Source organism: Arachis duranensis, chromosome 4 (genome assembly GCF_000817695.3).
Source record: "Arachis duranensis cultivar V14167 chromosome 4, aradu.V14167.gnm2.J7QH, whole genome shotgun sequence".
In the NCBI taxonomy this organism is placed as follows: Eukaryota; Viridiplantae; Streptophyta; class Magnoliopsida; order Fabales; family Fabaceae; genus Arachis; species Arachis duranensis.
The window spans coordinates 17,997,092-18,011,022 of NC_029775.3; the positions used below are offsets into that span (position 1 = coordinate 17,997,092).

Consider the following 13,931-nt stretch of genomic DNA (forward strand, 5'->3'; position numbering starts at 1 on the left):
CATCTTCGTCCTCTTCAGAGGAAGAATACTCATCAAAGCTCATGAATGGCAGAAGTAAATCCAATGGAATCTCTATGGTCTCAGTGTGAGCCTCAGATTCCCATGGTTCCTCATTAGGGAACTCATTGGAGGCCAGTGGATTTCCATTGAGGTCTTCCTTAGTGGCAATCACTGTCTCTTCCTCCTCTCCAAATTTGGCCATGTTGATGGCCTTACACTCTCCTTTTGGATTCTCTTCTGTATTGCTTGGGAGAGTGCTAGGAGGGAGTTCAGTAACTTTCTTACTCAGCTAACCCACTTGTGCCTCCAAGTTTCTAATGGAGGACCTTGTTTCAGTCATGAAACTTTGAGTGGTTTTGATTAGATCAGAGACCATGGTTGCTAAGTCATAGTGGCTCTGCTTAGAATTCTCTGTCTGTTGCTGAGAAGATGATGGAAAAGGCTTGCCAGTGCTAAACTTGTTTCTTCCACCATTATTGTTATTGAAACCTTGTTGAGGTCTTTGTTGATCCTTCCATGAGAGATTTGGATGATTTCTCCATGAAGGATTATAGGTGTTTCCATACACCTCTTCCATTAAAGGGTTCTCAGGATCATAAGCTTCTTCTTCAGATGAAGCATCCTTAGTACTGCCTGGTGCAGCTTGCATTCCAGACAGACTTTGAGAAATCATATTGACTTACTGAGTCAATATTTTATTCTGAGCTAATATAGCATTCAGAGTATCAATCTCAAGAACTCATTTCTTCTGATTCGTCCCATTGTTCACAGGATTCCTTTCAGAAGTGTACATGAATTGGTTATTTGCAACCATTTCAATGAGTCCTTGAGCTTCTACAGGCGTCTTCTTCAGATGAAGAGATCCTCCAGCAGAGCTGTCTAATGACATCTTGGACAGTTCAGACAGACCATCATAGAAGATACCTATGATGCTCCATTCAGAAAGCATGTCAGAAGGACACTTTCTGATCAATTGTTTGTATCTTTCCCAAGCTTCATAGAGGGATTCACCTTCCTTCTGTCTGAAGGTTTGGACTTCCACTCTAAGCTTACTCAATTTTTGAGGTGGAAAGAACTTTGCCAAGAAGGCATTGACTAGCTTTTCCCAAGAGTTCAGGCTTTTTTTAGGTTGTGAGTCCAACCATATCCTAGCTCTGTATCTTACAGCAAAAGGGAATAGCATAAGTCTGTAGACCTCAGGGTCAACCCCATTGGTCTTGACAGTGTTACAGATTTGAAAGAATTCAGCTAAAAACTGATGAGGATCTTCCAATGGAAGTCCATGGAACTTGCAATTTTGTTGCATTAGAGAAACTAATTGAGGCTTAAGCTCAAAGTTGTTTGTTCCAATGGCAGGTGTTCATACCCTGGGTCGAGCTGTCCAACCCGGGATGTTCTACAGGCAAAGCGACCGACCTTTGCAGGTCAGGACAACCCGACCTCTTCTTTAAGAGCTCGGCCTAGTCACAGGAAAGGCCAAACGAAGGGCCCAAATAGAGGAACACGCCCCAAATCCTAAGGCGGCCCGAGCCTACAGGGATAAAGGCGGTTCCCTTAAAGATGACCTCACTTAAAGATAAAGATAAGATAAGATAACTAACTTATCTTATCCATAGGAGGCCACATCTCACCATTATAAATATACTGGAGCACCCAGGTATAACTCATACTCTGATTCTACTCAATACCTACTTAATACCCTTGCTAACTTAAGCATCGGAGTCCCTTGCAGGTACCCCCCTCCGGGGACGAAGGATCAGCACCACCACCAAGTCCAACAAGTCGGACACACCAGCTCCGGCCGTCGTACACCTGCCGGACACGTCGGCTCCGACCAACACAGAAGATCTCATCCGAGATCGACCTACAGTTTCAGGTAACCCTCGGAACATTGGCGCCGTTGCCGGGGAACTTGGAAGTCATCCCATTAACATGGCGGATGACCATGACAACGACCACGATTCAGGTTTGGAAGACAGAACGCCGCATAAAAACGCGGACACGATACTTCAGAAACCAACGGAGACAAAAATTCATCAAATCCAGGAGTAATAGAAGCACTTCAAAATCGATTAGAGCAACTTGAGAAAGAAGCCCAACATCAACATGAAAAAGAAGAAGATCTACGCCGAGAAATAAGGCGACGCCGAGAATTAGAAGATAAGCTCATAAAACTCGAAGCTGATCTCAAAACTAAAGCCACTCGATCATCCACGGAGGATAGTTCTCAGAAAGATCAAGATCCATTTACCAGAGAAATTATGAAAACCAAAATTCCAAAAGATTTCAAGCTTCCGGATATGACTCCATATGACGGTACCTCCGACCCCAACCATCATCTCAGCAACTTCAGAAGTAGAATGTACCTCACCGGTGCTTCAGATGCAGTTCGTTGCAAAGCCTTTCCAACAACTCTCACCAAGACAGCCATTAAATGGTTTGACAACCTTCCTCCAAAATCCGTCTCGAATTTCGACGACCTGGCCAAGAAGTTCCTGGCCCGATTCTCCATACAAAAGGATAAAGCCAAACACGCGCCTAGCCTACTAGGGATCAAGCAAGGAGATCGAGAAAGTCTTCGCAACTACATGGAGAGATTCAACAAAACATGCATGGACATACAAAATCTGCCAACAGAAGCTGCCATCATGGGCCTCAAAAATGGCCTGCGAGAAGGACCATTCAGCCAATCTATATCAAAAAGATACCCGACATCCCTAGATGAAGTACAAGAACGAGCGCAGAAGTGCATTAACATGGAAGAAAATTCTTGACTTGGCGAAGCCTCAAGGTCCAGTTCTGCCAACCGAGATAAAGAATCCAAGAAAAAGGAAGATCGCTCTGGAGAGAAAATCAAGAAATATCACAACTACACCCCTCTTAGGGTATCCTTGGTAAATGTTTACAAAGAAGTCTGCCATACGGAAAAAATTCCCCCAGCTCGGCCACTTAAAGGCAAAAGAGGAGGGGAAATCGGAATGAGTACTGTGAATATCACCGACTTCGAGGGCATTCCACCAATGAATGTTTCGACTTGAAAAACGTCATAGAAAAATTAGTTCGAGAAGGAAAGTTAGATCGGTTCTTGGCCAACCGGGACGAAGAACCAAGGAAAAGAAGGAGGGATGAGGACGTCGGACGATCTGAACGATGGCCTCGCACACCAGAAAGGCATGTCCACGTGATACACGGCGGATTTGCTGGGGGAGGAATCTCTAAATCACCCTGCAAACGACACCTCAAAGAGGTATACCATGTCGAAGGACAGAAGGAGATGCCAGACATCCCGGCAATCACATTTACTAAAGAGGATGCATCCGGAATTATCTCGGGACATGACGACCCCATGGTCATCACGATCATATTGGCAAATGCCAACCTCCACCGCACACTAATCGACCAGGGAAGCTCTGCCAACATCTTATTCAAAACTGCCTTCGACAAACTCGGCCTAGAAGAAAAAGAGCTAAGAGCATACCCAAACAGTCTGTTCGAACTGGAAGATATCCCAGTTCAACCACTGGGATACGTATCGCTGCATACAACCTTCAGAAAGGGGAACCAATCCAGAACACTCAAGATAGACTACATCGTGGTTGACGCAAGCTCAGCCTACAATGCCTTAATAGGTCGGACAACGTTAAATCAACTCGGTGCAATAGTTTCAACTCCACATCTATGTATGAAATTCCCAACTACGGAAGGGATAGCTACGATAAAGGCAGATCAAAAGATGGCATGTCACTGTTATAACGAAAGCCTAAACCTCCGAGGTGAAGGAGGAGAGTTCCACACAATCGAGCTCGGTGGAGTTCAGAGGTGAGAAGAACTCCGACTACAACCCGAAGGAGAAGTAGAAAGAATCCAGATCGGAGATACCTCAGACAAAACAACTAATATTAACACGATCCTAAAAGGAGACATAAAGGAATCACTAATACGGTTCCTACGAGATAATGTTGATCTCTTCGCATGGAAAGCCGCCGACATGCCAAGTATTGATCCCGAACTAATGAGCCACAAATTGGCAGTCTATCCGGGATCCCAGCCGGTACAACAAAGACAGAGAAAACTTGGACCAGAACGAGCTCAGGTTGTAGAAGAACAAGTACAAGCACTACTTGAGGCCGGGTTCATAAGGGAAGTCAAATATCCACTATGGTTAGCAAACATCGTCTTGGTGAAAAAGTCAAATGGGAAGTGGCGAATGTGCACCGACTACACCGACCTCAACAAAGCCTGCCCGAAAGACCCCTACCCACTCCCAAGCATCGACGCTCTAGTAGATGCTTCATCGGGATACAAGTATCTCTCATTCATGGACGCATACTCAAGGTACAACCAGATACCAATGTATCCACCAGACCAAGAAAAAACCTCATTTCTTACACCTAAGGCAAATTATTGCTACATTGTGATGCCTTTCGGCCTGAAAAATGCAGGAGCCACTTATCAAAGGCTAATGAATAAAGTCTTCTTAGATCACATCGGAAAAATCATGGAGGTCTACGTGGATGATATGTTGATAAAGACGCAAAGCGAAGAGACATTGCTAATCGATTTGATTCGAGTATTCGATACCATAAGGAAGCACGGCATGCGACTCAACCCGGCTAAATGCACCTTTGCAGTAGAAGCAGGTAAATTTTTAGGATTTATGCTTACACAAAGGGGAATCGAGGAAAATCCAGATAAATGCCAGGCCATACTCAACATGAAGAGCCCAACCTGCGTCAAAGAGGTACAACAGCTCAATGGAAGGTTGGCAGCCTTGTCCAGATTCCTAGCAGGATCAACGATAAGATCCCTCCCTTTCTATGCTACCTTAAAGAAGGGAAAGAACTTTGAATGGACAGCGGAATGTGAACAAGCCTTCAAAGACTTCAAAAGATTCTTAGGGCAACCACCTATCCTATCTTGACCACAAGAGGGAGAATCGCTCATACTATACCTCGCAGTAGGAAGCCGGACAATAGCCTCAACGCTGATTCGAGAAGACGAAAGAGGACAGCAACCCGTCTACTTCATTAGTAAAGCACTACAGGGATCCGAGCTGAACTACCAGAAAATAGAAAAGTTTGCCTACGCTCTGATCCTCACATCCCGGCGGCTTCGCCCATATTTCCAAGCGCATACCATTAAAGTTCGAACCAACCAACCCATAAAAGGGATATTGCAGAAAACAGATCTAGCAGGAAGAATCCTACAATGGGCAATCGAGTTGTCCGAATTCGACCTCCAATACGAGGCGCGTACAGCAATCAAATCGCAACACCTGGCCGACTTCATCACGGAATTTACAGACATCCCGAAAATCCCCATAGAATGGAATATATATGTGGATGGATCCTCGAATAAAACAGGAAGCGGTGCAAGTGTGATAATTAAAAGCAATCAAGGAACTCAACTTGAGCTCTCCCTTAAATTCGGATTCCCGGCCTCAAACAACCAGGCAGAATACGAAGCACTACTAGCTGGAGCTCGGAAACTCAACATCTACAGTGACTCACAAGTCATCACTTCACAAATAACAAGAAGCTACCAAGCCAAAGATCCGACCATGAAAAAATATTTGGATAAAACCAAAGAACAGCTCGGACAACTCGGGGAATATAGGATCCACCACATACCTCGTGAGCAAAATGCCTGAGCTGATGCCCTTTCAAAATTAGCCAGCACCAAACCAGGGGGCAACAACAGAAGCCTCATCCAGGAGGTACTACAGAACCCGTCAATAACGGAAGAAGAAAGAATCCTAGCCATAATAGGTCGGGATCAAGGATGGATGACCCCCATAATAAACTACCTCAAAACAGAAGAACTCCCTACAGATGAAAAGGAGGCAAAGAGGTTGAAAAGGGAGGCACAGTACTACACCATCATAAACAACACACTGTACAAAAGAGGGATATTAACACCTTTACTAAAATGCGTACCAACTCCCAACACAAAGGAAGTCTTGGAGGAAGTACACAGCGGCATTTGTGGTAATCATCTCGGAGCACAAGCTCTCACCAAAAAGATACTCCGGGCGGGATTCTATTGGCCAACTCTACAAAAGGAGGCTACAGAATTTGTAAGGACATGTCCACCATGCCAAAAGCATGCCAACTTTCACATCGCCCCACCAGAAAAGCTCATCAGCGTGACCTCACCCTGGCCATTTGCGAAATGGGGACTCGACCTTCTCGGACCCTTCCCACATGGATCGGGACAAGTAAAATTCCTCATAGTAGGAGTAGACTATTTCACAAAATGGATCAAGGCAGAACCCCTAGCCAATGCCACCGCTCAAAGAAGTCGAAAATTACTATATAGGAACATTATTACGAGGTTTGGAATACCATACTCCATCACCACGGACAACGGTACCCAATTTACAGAGGCAGGCTTCAGAAAAATGGTGGCCGACTTGAACATAAAACACCAGTTCACCTCCGTCGAACATCCTCAAGCCAATGGACAAGCCGAAGCGGCCAACAAAGTTATATTGGCCGGATTAAAGCGGAGGCTACAAGAAGCAAAGGGAGCTTGGGCCGATGAACTTCCACAGGTCCTATGGGCATATCGAACAACCCCTCATTCCACTACAAACGAATCACCATTCCGACTAGCATACGGAGCGGAGGCAATGATTCTAATAGAAATTGAAGAAAGATCTCCCCGAGTAGTCCACTACAATGAACAAATAAACTCCCAACTTCAGAGAGAAGAGCTCGACTTGTTACCCGAAATCCAAGAAAGAGCTCAGATCAGGGAAGAAGCCCTAAAGCGACGAATGGCTTCCAGATATAATCAAAAGGTAGTGCCGAGAAGTTTTGCAGGGAATGATCTCATCTTAATCAGAAATGACATCGGAACAACTCGACCCAGAGAAGGAAAGCTGGCAGCAAACTGGAAAGGACCCTACCGAATCATTGAAGTACTGGGGAAGGGCTCCTACAGACTGTCCGAGCTTGATGGACGAGAGCTTCCTCGATCATGGCACGCCTGCAACCTAAGAAGGTACTACAGTTAGAAAAGGTAAAAGATCTCACTAAATGGATGCGCTCTTTTTCCTGAAAAGGTTTTTTAATGAGGCACCATATCAAGACCTAGATCGTACCCGACTTAAAGGGAAAAGGAAACTCCCACATGTATATATTTGCATTTTTTCCTTTGAATAAAGATTATTTAGATATTCTACAAAGATTCCAAGACACATTAATCTGAAGTATTCATCGTCCGATTATAAAGCAACAGGTCGGCAGAAAGTGAAAAACAAATTCACTGCTCGACCACGATAAAGACAATCGTTCGATAAAGGTGAAAACGCGATTCACCCAAAAGACGATCTAAAGACGCCAACCATTTTCTACAAATCGGCAAAGATGAACACAGAATAATGTAAGAAGTTATCGAAAGCAATCCAAAAAAAAAGAACCTGACGAGGTCTTACGGATAGCTAATATAATAACTTAAAAGACTGATCGACGTTCAGAAATCGGACCAAGTCAACCCAAGTTATAAGTAAACCCTGGAAAGAGGTCTGGCCAACCCTATTAAAGAGGATTACTTTAACTTAGAAGGGCCTGACATAACAAAGTCGGCCCAAAACTAAAAAGTTATACAAGTAGTCCCTGAAAGAGATCTGACAAAGATCCAAAAAAGAGGACTACAAAAAATAACTTAAAGGAGACCGACATAACCAAGTCGGACTCCTATCATTAGAAAAAGTTATACAAGTAGTCCCTGAAAGAGATCTGACAGAGATCCAAAAAAGAGGACTACGAAAAATAACTTAAAGGAGACCGACATAACCAAGTCGGACTCCTACCATTAGGAAAGAGATCTGACAGAGATCCAAAAAAGAGGACTACGAAAAATAACTTAAAGGAGACCGACATAACCAAGTCGGACTCCTATCATTAGAAAAAGTTATACAAGTAGTCCCTGAAAGAGATCTGACAGAGATCCAAAAAAGAGGACTACGAAAAATAACTTAAAGGAGACCGACATAACCAAGTCGGACTCCTACCATTAGAAAAGTTATACAAGTAGTCCCTGAAAGAGATCTGACAGAGATCCAAAAAAGAGGACTACGAAAAATAACTTAAAGGAGACCGACATAACCAAGTCGGACTCCTACCATTAGAAAAGTTATACAAGTAGTCCCTGAAAGAGATCTGACAAAGATCCAAAAAAGAGGACTACAAAAAATAACTTAAAGGAAACTGACATAACCAAGTCGGACTCCTACCACTAAAAAGTTATCAACATAATCCCTGAAAAAGACCAAGTAAAAGCCCAGAAAAGGGGATCACAAAATAACTTTTGAGGGGGACCAACATAAAGAAATCGGTCATAAGGCGCCAAAAATACAAACAAAAGAGCGAGGAAACCGAGAAACAAGTCGGACCCCCCACAAGCACGACCTCAAAAGGATCCAAGCTACAAACAATAAAGCACGCAAACAACCTAAAGAGGTTAGGACAGCAAAATTTCAACAGATATCATGCATAATACGATAAAAGCTTCAAGAGATCACCACAAAATCAACCTCAGAAGCTACTTTTGTTTTTCCCAAAAGAGTTGCAAGACAACTAAAAGCGTCAAACAAAACAAAGTTCAAAAGCCCACAAACCGGGCTACTTACATAAAATGTCCAGAAAAAGATCAGCTAAAGATCAGGAGCTTTCCCGGCAGCATCAGTATGAGGAGAAGGAGGACGAGTCTGAAGGGGCACGGCATCTACGGTTTCATCATCTCGGTTCAGAATCTGGCAATCTGGATCAGATGTAACGGGAGGAACAGAGGAGATCGACACTTTAAGAGAAGGCACTGGGGGAGGATCAGTCTCTTCATCATCCTGGTCATCAGGGACAATCTTACCATCTCTCACAACATTATCCAGGCTGATGAGAGTCAAGTCGGTATCAGGAGCAACAACCCGGAACTGCTCCATCAGGTTCTCGGAGGCAGCAGTTACGCTACCCACAAGGTGACCCTGAAGCTCACTATAATTAGCCCGAGCTGTCTCCACCTCCTCCCGAAGACGCATCAATTCCCTATAAGCCGAGACATAGCTATCCTTATGTTTCAAAGCCATGTCTTCCGCCAGCTTCAGAGAAGCGGCAAGAGCAATAGAGCTAGCCTTCTCACCCTCCAGTTCCTTCTCCACCTTGGCCAACTTCACCTCCAACTCCTCCTTCAGACCCTTGATTCGATCAAACTCTGACTTGGCCTCCTCCATAAAAGATTTGGTAGCATGAACCGGAATCCCCTGAATTGTTCGAAAAATAGCCGCACCCATGTGAGCCATCTTCACACTATTTTGGGTAATAAAGTACAAATGCTTTAAAAGAGACACATCGTCCATGGAAAGCCCACCATAGGGGGCAATTTGCTGGTCAACAAATTCAATGGCATCAAAGTCCGGAGCATCCAAGTTAAAGGGTTCAGATGTTTTTTGCTTTTTCAAAGGGGGGCACCAGAAGCAGCAGTAGAAGTTTGAGGAGGATCGACCTGATGAAACTGGGGAGTAGGAATTACTTTCCTCGGCCCAAGGGAGCTCGGCACAGGGGGCTTCAGGGGAACCTGTGAAGATCCCTCGCCGGCCACCTTGGCCGAGATGTTCAGAGCAGCAGTCACCTTCTTCGCCTTCTTGAAGGCCTTCATGGAGTCATTATTTTTAGACATCTCTGCAAACACAAAAACAACCACGATAAAGAGTTACAAAAGAGGAACAAAAAGGAAATAAATATGGAGGCAAGTCGGGCTAATAGACAAACAAATACCCAAAGCAGGCCGAACCAAGGACGGATCATTTAGAAAACTCTTCGTATCCAGAAGGGGAGGCTTCCCCCACAAATCTTCAAGAACAACTACAAAAGCCCGCTCAACCTCACTAAGCATTTCCCATGTGTAACGTGGCACTCTTACATTCTTTTGCCACTCTAGAGGAAAAGCAGGCTCGTCATTTTCATCAAGAAAAAAGGGGCGGGCCCCCTCAACAGCTCGAACTTTAAAGAAGTAGTTTTTGAAGTCCTTAAAGGACTCATCATACATTGCAAACACTTTATGGCCCTGGACGGACCGGAAAGAAACCCAAGAAGCTTTCTTTTTTGAGGAGCCGCCAGGCTTGGCAGAAATAAACAAGTAAAGAAACAAATTCTGGGAAGGTGTTACATCTAGTGCATGACAGAGAAGTTGAAAAATTTTAATAAAACCCTAGGAATTGGGGTGAAGCTGGGATGGAGCAATATTACACGACCACAACAGGTCGGTTTCAAAAGCAGTAAAAGGAAAAGTAACATTCAATTGGCTGAAAAAGTATTCATAGGCATAAAAGAAAGGACGCTCCCCCTCGATGGAAGTCGGAAAGCAAACCCTCTCATCAGAATCAGGAGCAACAAGCTCGTAATCCCCCTCGCGAGCATTGTTCCCACAAATCCTATGACGCTTCCTCAGCTCTGTGCAAAATTCAGCATCCACAACGGAAACACACAACAAAACAAGGGAGTCCAGCCAATCGGACATCCCCTCGGGAACTCTGGAAGACATCTCTACAATGTTATTGCGAGAAGACATGAGGCCAACTAAATCCTATAAAGTAAGAAAAAAGATAGGGGTTACTACAAACATCTCGGATAGGGAGAAAACAACTCGGTCAAAACTTCTCAGGCGATGAAACCACGAAAAGGAAAACCCCAAGACTCAAACCAAAGTCCTGGGGCATCCTTTGGAGGCAGTAACAAAGCAAGGTTTCCACAAATACTCTACAGCTTACATCCTAGCATTCCTCAAAAAGGATTCAAAAACAACAAACACTTTTCACCAAAGAAAAACACAGCAAATCATTACAAGCCTGCCAAGCAATCCCAAACATCAAACAACGACAAGCAGAGACCATTAAAGATGCAACCTTTTTTCAAAGATCAGGCAAAAAGCAAACCTCCAAAAACAAGGAACGGATGCAGATTCTTTGTCAGAAGCAACAAAACCCTAGAAAAGCCTCGACGAAAATGCCAAAAAAAGAAAGAAAGCAAAACACGTTTACAGCGAAGGAAACAAAAGCAAAAAAAGTTCAAAGCTTTCAAAACATGCGAAAACAGAACTTCACCAAAAAACTAAAGACGAAGCTACAAAAGAAGCAAGAAAGCTAGTACCAACCTAGAAAGGACAGCGCGTTTCAAAGAAACTAAAGATGGAAATCTGGGAACACCTTCTCACAAAGAACGCGAACAAAGGGAGAAACATAAAACTCCAGGCAGAAGCTCCAGAATTGCCAAAACGACGACGCGAACACAGAGAAAAGGAGAGGCGCAAAAACAAGAAAATAGAAGAGCGGAGAGAACGGAGAAGAGAAGTTATGAAAAGGGCAAAAGAAGAGAAACCGTTTCTGGGCTTTCAAAAATCAAAATAAAGAGCCAAAAGGAAACAGGACAATTAATGCTGAAATTAAGGAAAGCATTAAACCCTCGCACGTTCCCAAAATGCCGATATAAAAGCGCGCGCCTTTAGAGGAAACGATCTACATTCAAAAGCTGCTGTAAAGGAATCGACAAAATGCTTGAGTTCGGGTTCACCGAAGAAGGACCGAAGTCAAAGACTCGGCCTCAAAAAGAGAAGACCGAGCTCAAGCAGGGGCACTGTTCATAGCCTGGGTCGAGCTGTCCGACCCGAGATGTTCTACAGGCAAAGCGACCGACCTCTTCAGGTCAGGACAACCCGACCTCTTCTTTAAGAGCTCGGCCAAGTCACAGGAAAGCCCAAACGAAGGGCCCAAATAGAGGAACACGCCCCAAATCCTAAGGCGGCCCAAGCCTACAGGGATAAAGGCGGTTCCCTTAAAGATGACCACACTTAAAGATAAAGATAAGATAAGATAACTAACTTATCTTATCCATAGGAGGCCACATCTCACCATTATAAATACACTGAGCACCCAGGTATAACTCATACTCTGATTCTACTCAATACCTGCTTAATACCCTTGCTAACTTAAGCATCAGAGTCCCTTGCAGGTACCCCCCACCCTCCGGGGACGAAGGATCAGCACCACCACCAAGTCTAACAAGTCGAACACACCAGCTCCGGCCGTCGTACACCTGCCGGACACGTCGGCTCCGACCAACACAGAAGATCTCATCCGAGATCGACCTACAGTTTCAGGTAACCCTCGGAACAGCAGGGATAGAGATGCTTCTCCCATAGAAGTCGGGAGTAGGTGCAGTAAAGTCACCCAGCACCTTCCTTGCATTGTTTGCATTGTTGTTGTTTTCGGCTGCCATGTCTTCTTCTTTGAAGATTTCTATTAGGTCCTCTACACAGAATTGTGCTTTAGCTTCTCTTAGCTTTCGCTTCAAGGTCCTTTCAGGTTCAGGGTCAGCTTCAACAAGAATGCCTTTGTCTTTGCTCCTGCTCATATGAAAGAGAAGAAAACAAGAAAATATGGAGTCTTCTATGTCATAGTATAGAGATTCCTTGAGGTGTCAGAGGAAAAGAAGAATAGAAGGAGGAGGTAGAAGAATTCGAACTTATCAAGAGGGATAGAGTTCGAATTGTGCTTTGAGGAGAAGTGTTAGTCCATAAATAGAAGGATGTGAGAAGAGGGAAAGAAATTTTCAAAAATTAAAGTGAATTAATTAAAAGAAATTTTGAAAAATGGTAATTGATTTTCGAAAACTAAGATTGGGAAAGAAATTAAGTGAAATTTGAAAAAGATTTCGAAATTAGAAATTAAAAAGATATGATTGAAAACTATTTTGAAAAAGATGTGATTAAGAAGATATGATTGAAAAGTTATGGTTTTAAAAAGATTTGATTGAAAAGATATGATTGAAAAACAAATTAAAAAGACTTGATTTTTAAAATTAATGACTTGGCTAACAAGAAATTTAAAAGATATGATTCAGACATTAAACCTTTCTCAACAGAAAAGGCAACACACTTGAAATGTTGAATCGAATCATTAATTGTTAGCAAGTATTTTTGAAAATGGAAAGAAATTGATTTTGAAAATATATGATTGAAAAGATATGATTTGAAAAAGATTTGATTTTGAAAAACTATGAAAACTTGAAAAAAAATTGAATTAAAAACAGAATCTTCCCTTTTGTGCCATCCTGGCATTAAATGCCCAGAATGGTATCCATTCTGGCGTTTAACACCCAAAATGCTACCCTTTTGGGCGTTAAACGCCCAGCCAGGTGCCCTAGCTGGCGTTTAAACGCCAGTTTTCCTTCTTCACTGGGCGTTTTGAACGCCCAGCTTTTTCTGTATAGTTCCTCTGCTGAATGTTCTGAATCTTCAATTCTCTGTATTATTGACTTGAAAAGACAAAAATTAAATTTTTTTTGAATTTTTAATGATGGAGAATAATTAAAATGCAACTAAAATCAAATAAACAATGCATGCAAGACACCAAACTTAGAAGTTTGTATACTACTGACACTAACAAATTGAGAATGCATATGAGAAACAACAAAACACACAAAACAAGAGAATTTAAAGATCAGAGCAAGGAAATCATCAAGAACATCTTGAAGATCAATGAAGACACATGAATGAATTCGAATAATGCAAGAAGAATAGAAACATGCAATTGATACCAAACTTAAAATGAGACACTAGACTCAAACAAGAAATATTTTTGGTTTTTATGATTTTGTAAATTTTTTTGGTTTTTTTTCAAAAATTATGTGGAAAAAGAAAATAAAGAGGATCAAAACTTTTAATAAGAATTCAAGGAATCAAGCAATGTTAGTCTAAAGCTTTAGTCTAAAAAGATTAGACATGGCTAGCCAAGCTTCAGCTGGACATTACATTCAAGAGCTAAATTGTTGAGAATCAATCAACTTTGGTGATGATAAGAACATCACCTTGAAACTCTAGAATTCATTCTTAAAAATTCTGAAGAAAAATACCTAATCTAAGCAACAAGATGAACC

The 13,931-nt window shown here is 42.8% G+C and overlaps 1 non-coding gene across 1 annotated transcript; it reads left to right on the forward strand.

The window, feature by feature from the left end:
• The first annotated feature begins 943 nt into the window (after positions 1–943).
• LOC127747251 (small nucleolar RNA R71) lies at positions 944–1,051 on the forward strand. The gene has a single exon (XR_008009053.1). It is a non-coding gene; the product is annotated as a small nucleolar RNA R71 (small nucleolar RNA).
• Positions 1,052–13,931: the final 12,880 nt, after the last annotated feature.